The sequence below is a fragment of the Lepidochelys kempii genome, chromosome 10 (assembly GCF_965140265.1).
Source record: "Lepidochelys kempii isolate rLepKem1 chromosome 10, rLepKem1.hap2, whole genome shotgun sequence".
Taxonomy (NCBI): Eukaryota; Metazoa; Chordata; order Testudines; family Cheloniidae; genus Lepidochelys; species Lepidochelys kempii.
Genome location: NC_133265.1, coordinates 19,520,259 through 19,539,989, shown reverse-complemented (window position 1 = coordinate 19,539,989; position 19,731 = coordinate 19,520,259).

Sequence of the window (19,731 nt, the reverse complement as noted above, 5' to 3'; positions counted from 1 at the left end):
CCCATGCTCTGAGTGTTCCTAGCTTCTGATTGCCAAAAGCTGGGAGTGGACAACAGGGGATAGATTACTTGATTGCCTGTTGTGTTAATTTCCTCTGAAGCACCTGGCATTGGACACTGTTGGAAGACATTATACTTGGCAAGATGGACCATTGGTCTGATCCAGTATGGCCATTCTTATGTTCTTAGCATTTTAGTTCAGAGGAGTTGTGTCAGAGAAGCTGGGTGAGATGGTATAAGTTAGACTTCCTTTTACTCAGTTATGCTCCTCTAGGGCTTCTTACTATTGTGCAAGGGGGTCTAAGTTGACATAGACCATTGAGCTGGAAGCCAGTTAATGCCACAGAGTCTCAAATGAAGGTGTAAATTAGAAATGGGCAGGGGCTACTTTAATGTTCTTCTTATTCCATTGCTTTTTCTTGCTACCCCTCACTTCTGGCTTCTCAGGGTCTGAATTACACCACTCCCATATCACACAGATAACCTGAGCTATACGGTTGCCTTAAAGAATCCATCAGAGGCAAGGGGTAAGGACGATACCCCTTACCTCTCTCTTCTGACACCTGTCTGTACTGCTATCCCATTGACCTCTGCACTTCCCAGCTTGTGTAGTAGCAATACATCCAGGAGCTCCCCCTTCTGAGGCTGCCCCTGTAACTCGCCCTCTTTCCCTGGGTGATGAGGGGGAGCAGTGCATGTGAATACAGACTCAGGCATATTAATCTGCGGTGAGTTCATGAGATTAACCTGGAGGAACCCTAACCCCTCCTCCTCTCTGCCCCGAGTTGAAATTGCACAGGAGCCCTGCAGAGGGCCTTCCATGTGTTCTGAGGAAAGGACACAGCATGCCACTGAGGTAGGATTCCCCATCTATCCATTTCAGGCACAGGTTCTCCTTTATACACAGACGTGGAGGGGAACATGGGGCCCTGTGTTTGATCATTTTAGTCCCCATCCTGCTCCCATGACATTATAGGCAAGATTCCCATTGACTAATGGGGCAGGATCAGATCTTGATAGCTTTACTTGCTTTTATTTGGAGCATATTTGTTTTAATTGAAAAAATGAATTGCTTGAGAGACCTTTCATGTGACTTCAGTAGTAACTGCTTTCTGCCTGGTGTATTTCTTCCATGTAGGATATATTAGTCACACATTTCATTGACCTCATTGTTCATCATTACATCATTATATCTGTAAAAAGAAGTGCCTCAAGCAACAACAATGATGGAGGCCCATGTTGGAGCAACCGTTAATTTAAAAAAGTGAGCTCCGAATCTGACAAAATGCAAAGGTCACAGAGCACTAGAAATATATAAAACACCTGAGACAGGATCCATAAGCACCACCTAGTTTCCAGCAAGCAATGGGGCAGGACTTTGGGGGACTGCAGAAGCTTAGTCAGGTTCTTGGAGGTGTACAGGAAACTCTGAAGAGATGTTTTTTGAGAAGGAAGAGTGCTTCATCCAATTTTTGTAGGGCTAGTAGTAGCTAGACCTGCCTAGTACTCAGACCTCTTGTCTGGGGACTCGGAGAAGAAAACCAGATCTCTATCCTACTCCACCAACTGGCATCGCAGAGGAAGTTCTCCTCTTGCTGCTGCTGGGTAGGTAGGAGACAGGTGGCCAGGGCAGTTCTTCTCCCTCTGGGTCATGCAGGGACTTTCTGACTCCCAGCATTCTCCTCTCTTTGTTCTGGGTCTCACTGCAGAACATGAGTGGGAGCCACAGATCTCAGCAGTGTTCTCTGGAGGGTAGGAAACGAAGAACAGGAGCCTGGCCCAGCCTGCTACTACTACTACATGTTGCAGCAAAGAGGAGCTCTGCCTATGGGTAATTAGGGGTTGGGGAGGCAGGCAGAGGGGTGAAGGATATAACATGGCTGCAAGTGTACATGTTTTATGTAAGGGCTTCTCCACACTGGTAACTTGTGTGCAGAGTATGTTGTGTGGATAGTTGGGTGAGGCGGCTTTTAAGTGGTTCTGCAGGAGAACTTGACAGGGAAGTGGCTGCCGTATCAACCATTTCTGGCACTGTTTTGCCTCTACACAAGGGATGTGTGGAACTGCCCAGCTTTAATTTGGATAGTTATCAAACCATTGTCGCCACTAGAGGAGCTTTCCAAGGATTTTTCACATAATTGGTGAAGTTTGCCCTTCTAATACTGCTGTATACACAGCCAGGTAGAGGCTGGGGAATTGGGCAGATGTAGCCTCTCCTCTCCTCCCCAGTGTTAGGGACTTAAGCATTTCAGGGTTTACCTCCGCTTTCTTTTTTTAAATCAGCTAATACAATGTTTCAACAGACCAATAACCAACCACCTCAGCACTAAGCATACATGCTGTATCAGTGTTTTCCTTAGAAATGGTCTCTCTCTCCTTCTCTTAGCTTTGATTTTTTTTTCAGTTTCCCCCCTCTCTGCTCCATCTTCAACTTCTTGTTTTCTTTAACTTTCCCCCATCTGCTGTTTTTGCAGGCTAAGTGAAACTTGAAACCAAAAGCCTTTCACTTGAGTGGGACTTATGACCCCATAAAGCCAAAATTAGGCAAAGAGAATTCACCTGTCCCTAATCAAAACCAAATAGAACTACAAAACCCTTTTGGGGTTTGTCAGGCATTAGTTTGGTGGTCTCCCATTATTATTAGTTTTCAAATTTTAATTAAAAAGTTTTGCGAGCCAGAAAACAAGAATAAACTAAGGTCTGATCACTCTTTTAAATGAATCACTCTTTTAAATCACAGAGTAGATGTAACTGGATGTCATAAAGTACTAACTTTCCAAGCATCATGACTTTGCAGAGAAATGAGTCAACTTGATTAGAATTAGAAACTATTACTGTTCTTACCTAAGGAAATAAGGGTGAACAAAGGGGTGATTAAGTAGTCTGAGGCCAGTTCCTAGAAGTCAGATAAATCCCTGTCATATAAAACCATAGCTGCCACCATTGTAGGCAGCTTGAATAAGGACAGAATAACATGGACATGGAGACTGAACTATTACACCTTTAGAGATCATCCACCCAGAAAGTATTGTGTATTGTCAGCATTGCCTTTACTCACCTAAACAGAGGACTTGAGTCTCCAAAAATATCAATTCAGCATTACATTTAAAATACCCCCAGCAAGCTGAAGAATGGTTAGATATATTAGGAGGATAATCATGGTGACCTATATTCAATATATAGGTTTGGATTTATAAGAGAACAAGTATTTTCTTAATTTATAAGAGAACAAGTATTTTCCAAATTTCTTACCACTCAGTATTTGGTACCACTACCTGGAAATAGTAGGTGTAATAGGCCTGGAGACAACTGAGCATTCTCCCATGGAGAGTGATACTAAGTCAGACGGAGGTGAAACAGAAACACGGGAAATGGGGCCACAACATCTGATAGAAGATCATTGAATGCCTGAAACGGTGACCATGAACAAAACATTCTCTGCGTCTCCCAGTTGCATAAACTTGGAGTAAAAACACTGCAGAGCTCTTGTATGGGTTTCTGATATTTGCTGTAGGTTCTAGCACCTCTTCCATCACATTAATAGCTGGAGCTTTTCCGAACATTCTCCAGTAGAAAAGGAACCCTTATCGCAATAGTTCTATGAAGCTGTTTGGACAAGATGAATGCACCACATTAAAAATAGTAGTGAAGTAGGTGGAACATATGGGAGCTGTAAGTGGAACACAAGGGACCTGGAGGCATGAGTTAAAATCTAGGTTAGGTTTCACACAAGTGAAGCAAGATCTGCAGTCTGAGTTTACTGTCTATTCCTGAACATCTCAAAGATTACCACACATCTTGATGCAACCATCTGCCTCTGCTCAGAGATTTAAAACTCAATTAAGAGGCATGGTGTAAGGAGTGAGGTGCACTGGTGGTATTGTGTATGGGAAGCTTGCCCAGAGCACCTGCTAGATGTACTGTATGGCATGTAGTAGATACTGGATATACAGGGAAGTTGAAATTCAGAGCTCCACACAAGTTTATTAAAGATTAATTTCAAAGGCTGAAGTTCTCCAGAGATGAGCAATGATAAGCCAAAGTGAGAAAATATATGAGGAATTATGGTTTCTGAGACTTAGAGCTTTCTCCTCTTGGATAGATAGGGACAATGCTGGATTTTGAGGAAAATGGCACTGGAAAAGGATTTGTGTATCTTCTGAGAACTGACCAAGGCAGGGGTCAAGAGGAAAAGTTAGCAGCATCAAGAAAGGGCTCAAGACAAAGTGGTGGCTGATAAAGCAGTTGGCTCTATTATAAATGAGACTTCATAAAAAGCTATAAAACCAATTACCCATTCCTAAACAGACAGCACAAGCATCACATCAATTATTTCCTCAGAGTCTAGTCTTTGCTACTGTGACATAAAAGTGAATAACAAGCTGTGGGAACCAGACTCCCATCTCTGGTATGCTCGGCACGTACTGTAACTCCACAGCAGTCAATAGGCTCGCTCTGCATTTATACTTGTGTTCATAAGAGCAGAATCGGGCCCTAGAAGCAGAAGGTCCTCTTAGTCCTATGTGATGTTTCCAGTGTTCCCAATTGTAAAGTCAATGGGCCAGAATGTGATCTGTACTCCAGAGCCCCAAATCTCAGTTGCTCTATTTTTGTGCTTGTAGGAATGGAGGGGATGGTGCAGAGGTAGCCGAAGCCATCTTTGCACTCCCAGATTTCTCATGGGAGCCAAGGGCCTGACTGGTCCCAGTTGGAAGTCAGAGCAACCTCATTAGTACCCTGAGTCTTGCTCCAGCTGTTCACAGCTCTGTAAGTTCCATGGGAAGCCAGTAGCCAGAGCACAATGTGTTCCAGTCATGCCTGTGACATGTTGCCCCCCCCCCCCACTCTCTCTAGGCTTGCTTCCTCCTGCTGGGGGCTGTAGAGAGAAGAGGGAGGAGATGGCACAAATCAATTCCACTGACTTTATAATAAGCAAGGAACACCCTACTATGCACATCAGGGTTATTCCTGGGGAACCAATTGTGCCTGTTATAGGGCTTATTTTCACCACTGGAGCAGTGTAAAAGGGCAACAGAAAAACAGGATTGGGCCCTGGCTGGACAAAGCTGCAGCTCGTAGGGTTCTATGGGTGTAACGGGGAAAGAATGAAATCATGGTGAGTTGTGTTTAAGTACAGCCAAACCTGGCCTTTGTCAGTGACTGAAGAGTAGATTCCAGAAAGGAGGTAATTTGGTGAAAATAGAAATGAGGGGTTTTTTAAACAGGGCTTTCAACACTTAGTGAAGTGAAGAAAACAAAGAAGCATAATACAAAGCTGTGAAAAGCAGAATTCAGAGAGGGTAGAAACCACTAACAAGTGCTGTACATAGCCTTTTACACATTGCTAATACTACAGCTTTTGATGAAATGCAAGGGCTCTTTGCAGTTCAGTGCCCTTCTCGAGGAACTGCTCTGCTTATTCTGACATGGGGACCATGTCCTTCACCAAGGGACTGTAACTCCATCCATTTGATTCTCTTGTTAGACATCACTGCATATTTATGCAATAAAAGTGTCATATCTGGCCATCACAGTTTATTAGATGTGATGGATCTCACCTTCAGACCGCTGGAGATGTTAGGCCAGACTTTGTTCCCAATGTACTCCAGCAAAACCTCATTAGAGCTTCAGTGAAGTTCACGTGGAGTTAAACTTGTGACCCTGAGAGCAGAATCCATCCCACTATATTTACAAATTGAAGAATTTTTCAATTTGTTGTCATGAAGAGAAACATAGCAGACAGAAGCTGAAATCCTACCTGTGCTACCACTGCAGTTAGTGCCCAAAGTTCCTGTTCAGCTGTTTTGAAAAGAGTTTTTATTGTGGGATTTAACTTGTTTGCGATTGAGATTTTTTAAAGGCCTTGTGGTGTTGAACTTCAAAACATGAAGCCTAGGATAGCCATCAAAGACATGTCAGATAACATAGCTCAGTCCTTACCAAAGTAGCTTTGTTTCCTACCTCTGGTATATCGTCTGATGCTTTGTCCAGTCTAGCTGTAAATATCTGTTAGAATGTTACACTTTCTTAAAGTCCCTTCTTGACTACTCATTTCCACATCCACAAATAATTTAATACCCCTTTCCTCCACACATAAGGCTCCTTCCCTACATCCTCAAGAAAGCCCCCATATATAGATGCACACATTGTAAGTGTCTGTAGCATCCGTGTCTAGGTCTTAATCCTGCAAAGACCTTGAGCACAGTGCACATCAAGTTTATTGTGTTCTAATGCAGGAGCGTGTGTGTGGGCTTAAGTAAGTGTAGTCCTCTGCACTGCGCAAGTCTTTGTGTTCCAGCTCCCTTGATTACAGAATAAAAAGGAGGTAGAGTGTATGTGCAGGTTACCTTTGTCTTAGGAGGCATGAATTTAAGCACAATGCTGCTGGTATGAATGTTATGCTCTCCTCTCTTTGGTTTTATTTCCTGTTGTTAGATAGGTCTAACTTGATGGCTCTGTAGCAGTGATCTCATTAAAGTTGGATTAGATTCCCATGCACTCTCAGTATAGCTTTTCACTCTGCCCTTATGTACACAGTACCTCATACCTCTACTATGCACCACTGCTCCTTTGATGCACATGTAAAATACATAGATAGTGATGTGAGGCTTCTAAATCATATGGGCAGAAAGGAGCAAACACACTGGAATCAGGAATGTTCCTGAGGGCAGGGACTAGGTTTGCCAAGCTCCCAGCAAAATGGTGCCATGATCTTGATTGGGGTTTGGGGCAGTACCACAAAATACATAATATTATCTAAAATGTTATCCAAGGGCAGGACTTGTGGCATGTTGTTTTGGGAATTGAAATTTCTATTGTTCTGAAAGGGGGAAAATGGGATAGGAATACACTGTAGTGCTCTGAATGTGGGGAAATGGACATTTCTCCATATTTGTATATTTCTCTATATAGTTGATCAGAAATCAAATGTATTTCAGGGTACTGTACTAACTACTGATAACTTGTCAAGGACAATTTTGAAACCTGCTTGCAAAGGTGACTCACAGCTGCTTTTCTATGAAGTTTGTTCTATAATAGATACAATGTTGCTGCTACAGATCACTATCTCTGTATTATTTATTTATGGAAGAATACAGCCTCTAACTAAACGCAAAGCACGATTACTGATGTCATTCACCCCAAAAAATCATACAGCATTAATATTTTTAATATTAAAAAATCTTCTCATAAATTATATCTGGGGGGCTGAGGGCTAGTACACATGGAGAGTTATTCTTAATTAACTCCAGGTGGGGACACTTCTGTTCTGAAATAAAAGCATCCACACATGGAATAAATCAGGAATAGATAATCTGCTTTAAATTCACATTGTACTTTATTCCAGATTAATGTTCATGTGTAGACAACCCCTGCAATGAGAGAATATTTGCTGCTATCGACCAACTCTTTATAAATATCTAACGAATATACATTTTTCTAAGAGGTGGGTCAAAGAGAGGTGAACCTCTTTTCTAAGAGGTGAACTTTGTCAAAGATGGATGACTTGCCAGTTTATACCTAGCATTCATATAGTTTACACTGTGCCATTTTGCATTAGCTTTTACACTGCAAGAACTAGCAGTCTTTCTCCATTAAAGTATGGATACATTTCTTCATTTCCCAACATAAATGACAGGAAATCTCATCCATCCCTGAAAACTGAAAGTGACCTAAAATATGTTCTGTCTGTGTTTTAGATGGACAAGTCATTGTAAGCCTGTGATGGGTTGGACTCCCGTTCTGGGTGCCACCTGATGTACTGGAAATCACTGAGCCCCGCTTGCTCAACCAGCCAGGATTCCCGCTCCCTGATTTGCTGAATTAGGCTCTCTGGCCTCTTGCAGTACACACACACAGGTAGGGACACACCCCGCTGCAGTCACAGACTGAAGTCAGCTCTGTGCGAGAGACCTCCCCCAGCACTCATGTGCACACCCCTTTTGGGAGATAAACCCAAAATAATACTGTCTTGCACTGTATAGAAAAATCTGCGCAGTCCAGGCTCATAAAAATCTGCCCTCTTCCTCAATGTGAAGGGAGATGTGCACGACTTCTTGTCCCCGAGTTAGAAATTACATAAACTGGGTTTTATTATAAACAAGGCAATTTATTAACTACAAATGGTGAATTTTAAGTGGTTAAAGGGAGAGCAAACTGAACAAAGCAGATTACTTTAGTAAATAAACAAAAGCCGCAGACTGAGCTTAACACACTAGATAGGTAGGATACAAATTAACAAATTCTCACCCTGAGTGATAAACAGGGTGGCAGATTCTTAAGGCACAAGTTGCCTTGGCTTTCCCAGGTTTTCTTACACACGCTAAAGATCTTACCCTGGGACCATCACTTCTCACAGTTCAGTCTTTATTCCTTGGGTGTTTTCAGGTGTGTTGTTGTAGGGAGAGTGAGGACCCTTCATGTTGTCGTTATCCCTCTTTTATATATCTTCCCCCCCCCCCCCCCCCCCGCACTCGCTGGAAAGCTTTTTTGCTGTGACCTGCGTCAAACAGTTCCCATTGTGTAGAGCTATTCTGAGAGGTTTCTATTGCACACGGTTCCTGGGGTAATCTGTATGCTTGTGTGCATTTCTTCAATAAGCCACTAACATTGTTTGGCCTCATCCAATGTAGCACATTTGAAATACAGAGACATGGTCAGTATTCCCAGCTTAAGATACAAAAATGCTACATGAATACAAATTGGATAAACACATTCAGTAAATCATAACTTTTCCAATGATACCTTACAAGACCCATCTTGCATAAAGTATGTCTTAGTCATACCATATTTCCATAAAGAATATGGGGTGTAACATCACAAAGCCCATACACTGACTTTTCCCATAAAAGTAAAATTGCTTCCAAATTGAATTTTTATTAAAGGCTAATTACTTACCGTGTATACACGAGGAATGTACATCAGTCCATCCAATTTTCAATTTCTTTATTCTTTGTGTTTGCGTACTCCCTCCTTATCTTCTCAAAGCTATTTGAAACACATGAATTCTGTAGAATAGCTGTCTAAACCACCATGCACCTAGAGTTCACAACAATATTCACCTCTGCTGTTAAGCTATAGATTTCACTTTCTTTAATGCTGACCTAGTAGTGCAAGCGTATGGATCGTCTCTAAGTAACAAACTCATCCTCAGTGGATAATGGTCCAATCTGTAGCTCTTACTAAGATTAGTCCCATCTAGACTTCAGCATGACTACTCATGTCATTATCTTAATGAGAGCTGGGGCACTTAATACCTTTCAGAAGGAGTTTAGGATCCTGTAGGAGCAGGGTCTCAGGATGTGAGCCTGAGAAGTGCTAAGCACCCATACTACCTATTAGCCAGTGCAAGTAACGATTGCTCATTTAGAGCTGAGCAACTCTTCAACACTAGCAGTGAGACTTGATGTCATGGTACTCAGTCCTGCTCTCGCTGTATTCAGTGGCAGAAATACCACTGACTTCAGTGCAAGCACAACCTGGGGCATGACAACAGTTACAGTTCCTGATCCTACAAGATTCTGAGCGTAAAATGGGAGCTCAGCACCCCACAGATTTAAACTCTTGGCAAAAGCAACCGCAGTAAAAATTCAGTGCACATGCTTTGCATGCAGAAGATTCTGACTGTTAATGGAGTTTGACTCTGTTTCATGCAAGGTTGCTGGATTGGGAGTTAGGAAACGTGGCTTCTGTTACCACCTTGCCACTGAGCTGTAGTGTGACTTTGGGCAAGTTGCATCACCTTACTGCGCAGCAGTCTCCCATCCATAAATGATGGATTTAATGACATTTGCAAAGTGCTTGGTGATCTGTGGATGGAAAGAGCTATAATAGCTAAGTGGGAATAGTAGCATGGATTTTAAGTGGTATTATGTACATACATATTTCCAATCAGATACGAATGTCAGTTTCCTTCTGAAAAAACTCTTAAATCTCTCTCCCAATCTCCCTAAAACAATAATAGCTGATGTCTTTGCTGCACACCCACTTCTTTTTCTACTTTACATTCCTGGCTGATCTAGTTTCTCTTTTTTGCACACACACAAGGTTTGAGAGACAGTTTGATGCAGCATTTATTTCTTTGCTGAGTGGAGATTATCCACAGTTTATATATGATGTAGAAATGAATTTACACTGCTTTTGCAGCAAGGAGAGGAGTATAACTCCCCCCCCACACACACACACCTCAATTGCTTTGTATCCTTAAAACCAAACCAAAAAATACCTCATTTTGTTAGGTGGAAAAAGGGAAGAGTTGCTCACTGCTCTAGTATTTAACATTTATTCTCAGATTTTAAATTTCACTTGCACTTCAGAACTACTCTGATTTACAATAGCTGAGGATCTGGCCCATGGTACTTCTCAGTTTTAATACAAGTGAAGGATACTATAAAATAGGTAAAGGACTAGTGCAACAGAACAAGGTGGAGAAGCTATGAATAATAGAAAAGGGCAAAAAAAAAGTTAACCTGTTCCTCATGTTTAAAATATCCAGATTAGGAAATCTCTTAACTTTACCAGAATATTAAACGGGAGAGCATTTAAAAAATGTCATGGACAGATACTTACTGCCTGAAGAATAATCCCCCCCCCCCGCCTTCTTTCATTAGCACTTCATTGCTTGCCCCCTAGCATTTAAAGCAGAGGTATCCAAAGTGGCCTATAACAGTTAGGTCCAAGGTGTGCTTGGCAATGGTAATCAGAAAGCTGACTGGTGACGTGGTACTGGCTTTCCTCATTTCCTCCTGCTGAATTTCAGTAGAAGACAGCTCCAAATACAAGTGATACTTTCCTAATGTTAAATTTCCATGTAGATGATTGCTGTAGTTGCTGTACAAGTGGGGAGGTGGCTTGCAGGACCGGCTGTAGGCACCAGCAAAGCAAGCACGTGCTTGGGGTGGCACAATTCCAGGGGCGGCATTCTGGCCATCCTTTTTTCTTTTTCTTTTTTTTTTTTTTGCTTGGGCCGTTGAGCTCTCAGAGCTTGGGGCGGCAAAAAACCTAGGGCTGGCCCTGGTGGCTTGCAAGACCATTTCCATGTTAAGGTGTGGTTCACACTATAAAAATGTTTGAGAACCCCTGTTCTAGGGGCTTTCAGTTCTCCAACTTATTTCCAACTACCGTATCATCGGATATGAGTAAGTAAGAATGACATTCCATTTATTAATTTATCTGTTGTGTGATTAAACCCCTCTTCTCTTATATGCATTATCCATTTTCTTCCTTTTAGTCCTCATTTGAAAGCTGGACAGTTTTTTTGGGTTGAGGTGAGGAGGGGCTACTCAGATGAGTTAGGATTCAAAGATTGTACCAGTATTTAGGGGTACATCTGGGTATTTCTGTGCAGCACTGGACCATTAATATTAACCTTTGCTTGTTCAGAAGTTCCACAACATTGTCTCAGAAATGTTGGGCTCAGTAACTTGGTAACTTAATAAAATAATTTCTTGGGTTGTCATCTGGGGTCTGATTTGCCAAACCTTAACTGACAGAAGTGATCCTTATTTACATATTTAAACTCATGGAAGTCTATAGTTATTGGGTAACAATACATGTTTTCAGGCATGTGAGTGAAAAGTGCTATAATAAGTTCATTTATTTATTTAAGTATCACAGGCTTTTGAATATACTAAAAATCCCCCTATAGCTCATAGATTTAACTCTTTTAAAATATCTCTTTTATTGCTGAGATGTCATTATGGAACCAATGGTACATTCTTTGTTCACCCAAGCCTCAATTCTATGGGAGATTTGGAGATAATGAAAGGATAAGACCCGATTCTGAAATAAGTTATTTTGGTGTAAACCAACAGAAACACCTCTGAAGTCATTAGGACTTCACCAGTATAAATGAGGAGACTCAAGCCCAAGAGAACTGGTACAAAAACCTGGGTATTGCAGCTACAACAGATGATGTGCTAAAACATTTTTGGTGATCATGCTTGGATAAAAATTTCAGGCCTTACTGGGAGGACAAGTTACAAATGTAAAGGCCCTGATGTTAAACCTGGCTTCTAACAATAGTGTACTATTCATGCCCATAATTGTGTTCAAGAAATACCCAACTACCTTACTTTGGGTGGTAAAGAAGCATTTAAACCCTGGTTCAGCTGCCAGGGCACCACATTTAAAAACTGAGGTGTAGATTTTCAAAGGCACAAAGAAAAGTTAGGTTTCCAACTCTCATTGAAACTCAATGAGAATTGGCCTCCTACTGTGCCTTGGAAAATCTTCTCCTTTGGCCAGGGGCGGGCAAACTTTTTGGCCTGAGGGCCACATCGGGTTTCTGAAATTGTACAGAGAGACGGTTAGGCTGTGCCTTCCCAAACAGCCAGGCGTGGCCCGGCCCCTGTTCCCTATCCAACCCCCACTTCTTCTCGCCCCCTGACGGCCCCCCCAGGACCCCTGCCCTATCCACCACCCACCCTCTCCCTGTCCCCTGACCGCCCCTGGACCCCATGCCCCTGACTGTCCCCTGCTGCCCCATTCAACCCCCTCTCTCATTCCTGACTGCCACCCTGGGACCTCTGCCCCATCCAACCACCCCTTCTCCCTGTCCCCTGAACGCCCCCGGAACCCCTGACTGCCCCTGCCACCCCATCTAACCCCTGCTCTCCTTCCTGACTGCTCCCCCTGGGACCTCTGCCCCCATTCAACCCCCCTGTTCCCCTCCCTCTGACCGCCCCGACCCCTATCCACACATCTGCCCTCGAACACCACCCCAAGCTCCCCTGCCCTCTATCCAACCCCCCCTGCTCCCTGCCCCCTTACACCCAGCTGGAGCCAGCCACACCACCATGCAGCACGGTGCCCGGCAGGAGCTCACAGCCCCGCCGCTCAGAGCAGTGCGCCGGCAGCACAGTGAGCTGAGGCTGCGGGGGAGGGGGCTAGCCTCCGGGGCCAGGAGCTCAGGGGCTGGGCAGAAGGGTCCTGCAGGCCAGATGTGGCCCGCGGGCCGTAGTTTACTCACCTCTGGCTTAGTCCCTAGTACGCATTAAGGTGATGCAGTTAAGCATGTCCATGTAAATCAACCTTAAAGAGTCGTGAAGCAAAACTGAGTTTTGATTTTATGTTTGTTGTAGTCCACAAAAGGGGAATAGTGCAATAATTAGCTTAAATTGATTCAGAGAGATTTCTATATCTACCTGTACGTCTCAAGATAAGCAGTGAGGTGCAACAGGACGGCATGTGTGAATATTGCATACTAGAATGATTAAAGGATTAGAAAACACGCCTTATAGCAATAGAGTCAAGGAGCTCAATCTATTTAGGGACTATAAATCTCCACATAGAGAATAAACACTGGATAATGGGCTCGTTAATCTAGCAGAGAAAGGTATAGCATGATTGAAGATAGCTAGAAATAAGGGGCACGTTTTTAACAGTGAGGGTAATTGACAATTGGAACAATTTACCAAGGGACAGGGTGGATTCTCCATCACTGATCATGTTAAATCTAGATTGGATGTTTTTCTAAAAGATCTGCTCTAGGAATTATGTGGGGAAAATTCTATGGGCTGTGTCATACAGGAGGGCAGACTAGATGATCATAGTAGTCGCTTCTGGCCTTGGAATCTATGAATCCCTGTCAGAAAAGAATGGTGGGCAGGAACAAACATACATGGCCAGGAATGAGGCCCTTTTCCTTTCTAATCTCGGTAGCAATGGTGATTCTCACTGTATTTCAGCAGAAGAGTGAACATAGCCCAACTGATGGGAAAAGAGGGTGAAACTGAAAAATGCCTCCCATCCTCCCAGTACACCCTTCATATATCCATACAGGACCTGACCAGAATCAAGCCTACAATTAGAAATTGGTTCCCATTACTTTATAAAGGCAGATAATTATAAAGCTTTACAGTTTACCTACACCAGGGCTCAATCCTACTTGTCTACACTCAAGAAAAAAAAATTAGAGGGCCAGATCATTGGCTGGTATAAATTGGTATCTAACTTCAATGGAGAATCACTGATTTACACCAGCTGAGGAGCTTGCCCAAAATATATGCTGCACAATTCAATAAAAGTGACATTTTCCTTGGCTCCTCCTCCTCCCATCTGCGTAACATGTCCATCTCTTTGGGGATTTTTCAGTGCTGTGTCAATGTCTCTTGCATTAGGGGCACAAATAGTGCTTTCTTTTGAAAAGTATGATGGTCTCACAGTAAGTGGATCAGTTTTGTTCCCTCTGTTTGCAGTTACGCACGAGGTAGCTCTCGAAAAACTCTCAACGCCCACCGCAAGAATGTGAAATTTTAAAGTGGATATATTTGGAAAAAACAAAAAGGGAACTAATTTATCATCAATTGGCCAATTAACTTCCATGGGAACAGAACTCAGCCTAATTTCCCTTGACATAAAAAAGAGCAGGCTCAGAAATGTTATTAAATCTAATAGTTCTCATTCACAACATGGTAGGCATTCCTTTCGTTTGATCAGCTACACCATGGACCTGATCCTGATACTATTACCAAAGAAGGGCATAACCTGTCACTGAATCAATTCAATGGGATTATTGATAAAGGTAATTACTCACATAAATATGGGAAGGAAGATCGAGCCCTTGTGTAGGTAAATTGTAAAGCTTTATAATTAACTTCCTTATATTCCACATTCTTTTTCAGAATATTTGGATTTTACTAGGTAAATGCAATTCTGCAGTTTTGCCACAAACATTATTTCCAAGCAAATATTAACCTTACTCATTAATATAAAATTTCACACTATTAAATGTATTACAAAAGATGAAGTCATGCTCACATCTGGACAGATGTTTATCAGTTGAACAAAAGTAGAAGGGAAAGACAGTTCCTGTTTCCATCAAGAAGGGAGTGTATTGCCCTTTCACTTTCATTTATAATGAAGTTATAGAAATCACAATCATAGTTGAAAGTGGGCATTTTGCAAAAGTTGCTGACATGGCAAAAGATAACTGTATCAAATTGCCTTTCTGGACCTAAAATGTGCCAAACAGGTTAAGAAGCTGCATCCTTTAACAAGTTAATTCAAGAAAAAAATCTGAAAACATGAAGCTTTAAAGGTGACTTGCAAAGAAAAAAAACATTTTTTTGCCTTCTCTTGCTGCATTGTGATGTATTAATACCTTGTTTTGGCCTTTTTAAAAAAATCTTTGAGATAGCAAGGGTCTTTTCTGTCTTTGTCCAGCTGGGTGCAGGGTGTGTCAGATAGACCAGATAATCTAACATTTATGCAGTCTCCCTCATACAACCAATGAAATGGTTGCATGCAAATTAGCTGTAGAATAAGGGTGGTGATTGGTTGAATTACCTCTGATATCAGAATGATCTAATACTCTTGGCGTGGTATAGCTTACTGTAGCTGTACACCACACAGATGTAATTTGTAAAGTCAAAATGACTGAGATCTTGAAAATTGGATGGTAACAGGCTGTGAATTCCCATGACAATTCATCCGAGTGATATTCTGAACAGAAGTTCTCAGCCACTCTTGTAGCTGCCTCCATCATTTCACACTGACTCTACAGACAATTTAGGCCTCAGAGTAACACAGAGTCACATTACTGGAATCTTATCATATAGATTATTTATATTGCAGTAGAATAAGAGTCTGAACAAAGACCAGTCTAGGCACTTTATGGTTAAATAACGAAGAATATAGTCCTTCTCCCAGAGAGCTCACCATTTACATGTTAGATAGGATGGTGGACAAAGCAAACAAGTGGATGGGAGGCTGAGGTTTCAATAAAACAAACAGAGTTTAGCAGAAAAGCACAAACTGCCGCTTGTAATTGTATTACAAAACACAGTATCCTCATTCTAGCTACCAAATCTCTGCTGCATGACTCTGCACCTTTCATCCAGTGAGATTTCAGCCCACCCTCTATTGCTGACATTACACCCCAATGTTTTGTTGTCTGAAAGGATCTGAACAGATATACTGAGGAAAGTAGAATCTTGATGTCACCTCCCAAACAGGCACTTGGATTGTTTGCTTATAGCATGCACAACCTCCAAATCACCCATTTCCTGCCCATGGCAGAGCAGTGCCAAACTTTCATTATAAAGTCTGAAACCACATGAGTCTCGCCTACTTTTGTGTTTTTTTGCAAACACCACTAAAACTGGTTACAAATTTTGCTACCATTCACAAAACTCTTGAGAAAGCAGGGAACCCTTTTTCAAGCAAAAACTTGCGTCCATTTATGGTTTTGCAAAACATGGGAAATGTCCGACACAAACTTGTGAGAATACATCCCTTGAACTTTGGAAAAGTTTGTATCCAGATCTGAATGTAAATTCTGATGCTCCAGCACCTCTCGAACCATATGAAGTCTGTGATTTTACACTGGTATGAATGAGTTTTGCTTGGAGTTTTTGGGTTTGTTCCGATCAAAAATTCAAAGTGAGACTTGTGGGGATGTGAAGCCAATCAAATAAGAACTAAAGAAAAGTACCATACAAACCTCTTCTAGATACACCCTCTAGGCTACGCCTTCAGGGGGGATGGCAATGGGGGTGTTTTTACATAAAGAGAGCGATCTTAGTGTAAATTCTAGTGGTTAGAATCCACAAGTAGTTTCTCTGTGTAGCTAGTTGAGGTGAACCCTGGGTGTTGGGTAATGGGTTGACCATGACTAGCTACACTGACATAAAAACTGCTTGTATCTTATCTCCACTAGGATATTACATTGAATTAACTATTTCAGTGCAAAAAGGATGTCTCTTTTTGCAGTGAAGATTTTAAAGTGACTGGTGTTTTGTACAGATCTCTCTCTCTCTATCCAGACAGTGTATGAACTTCATCAGATAACTCTTTTCCACTGATCTTCCAGAATTTCTCAAGCTTTTTTTTTTTGTGGCCCACAAAATTCTGAAAATTAAAGATAACTTTTAAAGATTATAGTGCCGTACCAGTGCAGAGGAACAACCAAATTTCTAACTGAATTAGCAGTTTGAATGAGATGTTGGATAATGTGCTTGAATACCATACAAGTAGTTAGTACAGAAGTCCTTTATGTAGGTAGATTGCTTTCGTGTTGTTGGTTCTTGCCTTCTCCCACCCACGTTTATATTGTAATGGTAAATGTTTCTAGAACACCTGGGAAATTAGTAATAATCTTTCCATTGGCTCCAGTTGACTTCAGTGGATTTTGGATTCGGCCCTCATTGGCCTGAAAGTCTCATTTGTTCCCAATATGAAGTCCTGCCCTGAAGGCAAAAAATATATAAGAAAGATCCTTCCGTTAAAAAAAACAGTAGAATACATGAACCTTAGAAGTGTGTGTGTGTGTGTGTGTCTCAGATAATGGGGATGAAATGTACTACTAAGAAGTTCCACTCAAAAGGTCCCAGAAGCTATCCTATGAAAGAGCAGCTATCACCATTTTTTCCTCAATTAACTAGTGTGTTTATTCCTGGGATCTCTGGAGAAAAAGCTCCCTGTCTTATCAAGATTATAAATATGTGTAAGGCAATAGACAGGGCCTGCAAATCAGTAATTCCCACTGACAAAATCTTTCTGTTGCAGATGAGACTGCGATATTATATAATGTCAATTTATAGTGACAATTAAGAATATGTTATTGAAGCCTGTTTTCACTGTAAAGTCCCCTTGGATTGTATGCCTTTTAAATCTTTCAGCATCTGTATCCCAAAAGACATTGCTCTCAGGGAAAGGATTTAGTGCTTATAAATGTAGCAAAGGATGAAAACTGCTGGAAGACTCCAGAGCAGCAAATAATGAGTTTTTAACCAGGATCCTGTGTAATTCAAAGGATTTACACTGCCCACAGAACTGAGGTCATGAAATCTTTTCTTTTTAAGTTTATAGCCACTATTACTTACTGTTTAAGTCCAGATATCATGGTCTATCCCTCTCAATTGCTTTCTTTAGGAAAGCAAAGCTCTGTTCCCTTCTCTAGGAGTCGCTTCCTCCAAGTGTGTAATCAGAGAACAGGCTGGCCAGCTGAGGCAATGGGGCAAGAATTAACGTAAGGGCAGTGCTTGAAGTGAATAACTTTCAGGGGGGAAGGGGATAAAGTCCTGGTGGTGGTGTGTGGGGTGGGGGGTGTGTGTGTCAATATATCATCACCATAGGATTTTAAGAGGAAAAAACTATGCCATTTGGTACAGTCCAAAGGCAAAAAATCTGCTCAGCAGAAGTGTCTTTGAGGCAGGAATACAAGGCATGCCTGGAAGGAATGTTTTAGTGCTGTACTATCCAGAGAGAGGAGCAAATGCCACCACAGGCAAGGACAATCCCTTTCCATTCAACCACTAGTTAAGAGATAACCTTGGACTCTTAAGGACAGTCTGTGATATACAGCCTGACTGCAAGGGACATGAGCCTGGGTTTATTGACGTGAAATTGACCCAGGACTGGTTACTTCACTGGAAAAGGTTCCAGATATCTGAGTCTGTAGTATCTCTAGTATCATTGTCAAATATTTCTGACAAGTGATGCATGTGTATGTAATGCCTACATTATGGTTGTCCCGGTATGAGTGGGAGGTAAAGGTGCGGGGAGCACTGTAAGCACACATGCAGGGCAGTTGGAGTTTGGCTGGCTGCTGGGAAGCACAATGTGTGGGATCAGCTAGGGATGCTGGCAGTGCTGGTGGTCCCATAGGGTGCATGTCTGAGTGGCTGTGAGCCTGTCTGTCGACAAGCCAGCAGTTCTGCCGAGGGTGTGCTAGCTGTCCCTGGTGTAGCAAGTCTTGCATCCAGTGCCCCAGAGATGTGAGACCTTTAGAACAAAATCATTTCAGGAACCATTCTAATGGCAGTGCACTTCCTCCCTCTCCCCAGCATGGATCAGCTTCATGAGAGGCAAAACAGAATCTACAGAGCCCAGTTCTACCCTCTGATAACTCTGGGAACTCTTTGTCCTTCTCTGCCTCACGGCGGGGTCTCTGTGGGACTTAACTCATTAATAGTTGTTTGGCAGGGGGGATACATTTTTTTCGTAAACAGAACACAATGAAAAATACAGTATGACATAGCCGTAACATGTTAAGGTGGGGTCATGGGGGTAGCAGTCATGAAACAGGAGAAGACATACATGAATAGGGAAGGACAGGACCGTGAGAAGAGGAAAAAGAGGAGAGGGTATTAAGTCATTGGCCCTTACTCAATGATTTCAACCTCCTCTATGATAGTTTGCATGGATTGATGGTCCCAAGGTCACTGCATCAGATGAAAACAAAACATTTTGACTGTCTCTTTGAAAGAGACCTGGCTATAGTGCTATATATAGCAATAAGAAGTCCCATTGATTTCATTTTGCAAACAATGATCACAAGCAATTCTGACTTCCTACTATTACTCAATATTTATTGTAAGGTATTGTTCAAAGTAACTTGTTGAAGATGATGCAGACAAAGGGTACAATCCTGCTCACATTACTCATATACACACAGTCCCATTGACTTCAAGGTAAGCAGAATGCTATTTGTACTTGTAAACTCAGGCTCTCTGGCCTCAAGACAGAGAATAACTATGAAAAATAAGATTACAGGTGGTCTGAGTGAGATGAGTGAGTGGTTTCATCCAGTTCTTAATAGTCAGATACAGTCAGCCTTGAAAACCAGTTGTCACCAACTGGCATTCTTGTTTGTGATCTCAGCAGAGAGGACTAGAACCGAATGTGCATGGAGACATTTTCTCTTTTACCAACCATCCCTGTAGATCAGTGTTGGGGTCCCTTAGCAGGGCAATTTGTCACCTTTCACGAGCACAGCATTAATGGTGAATAA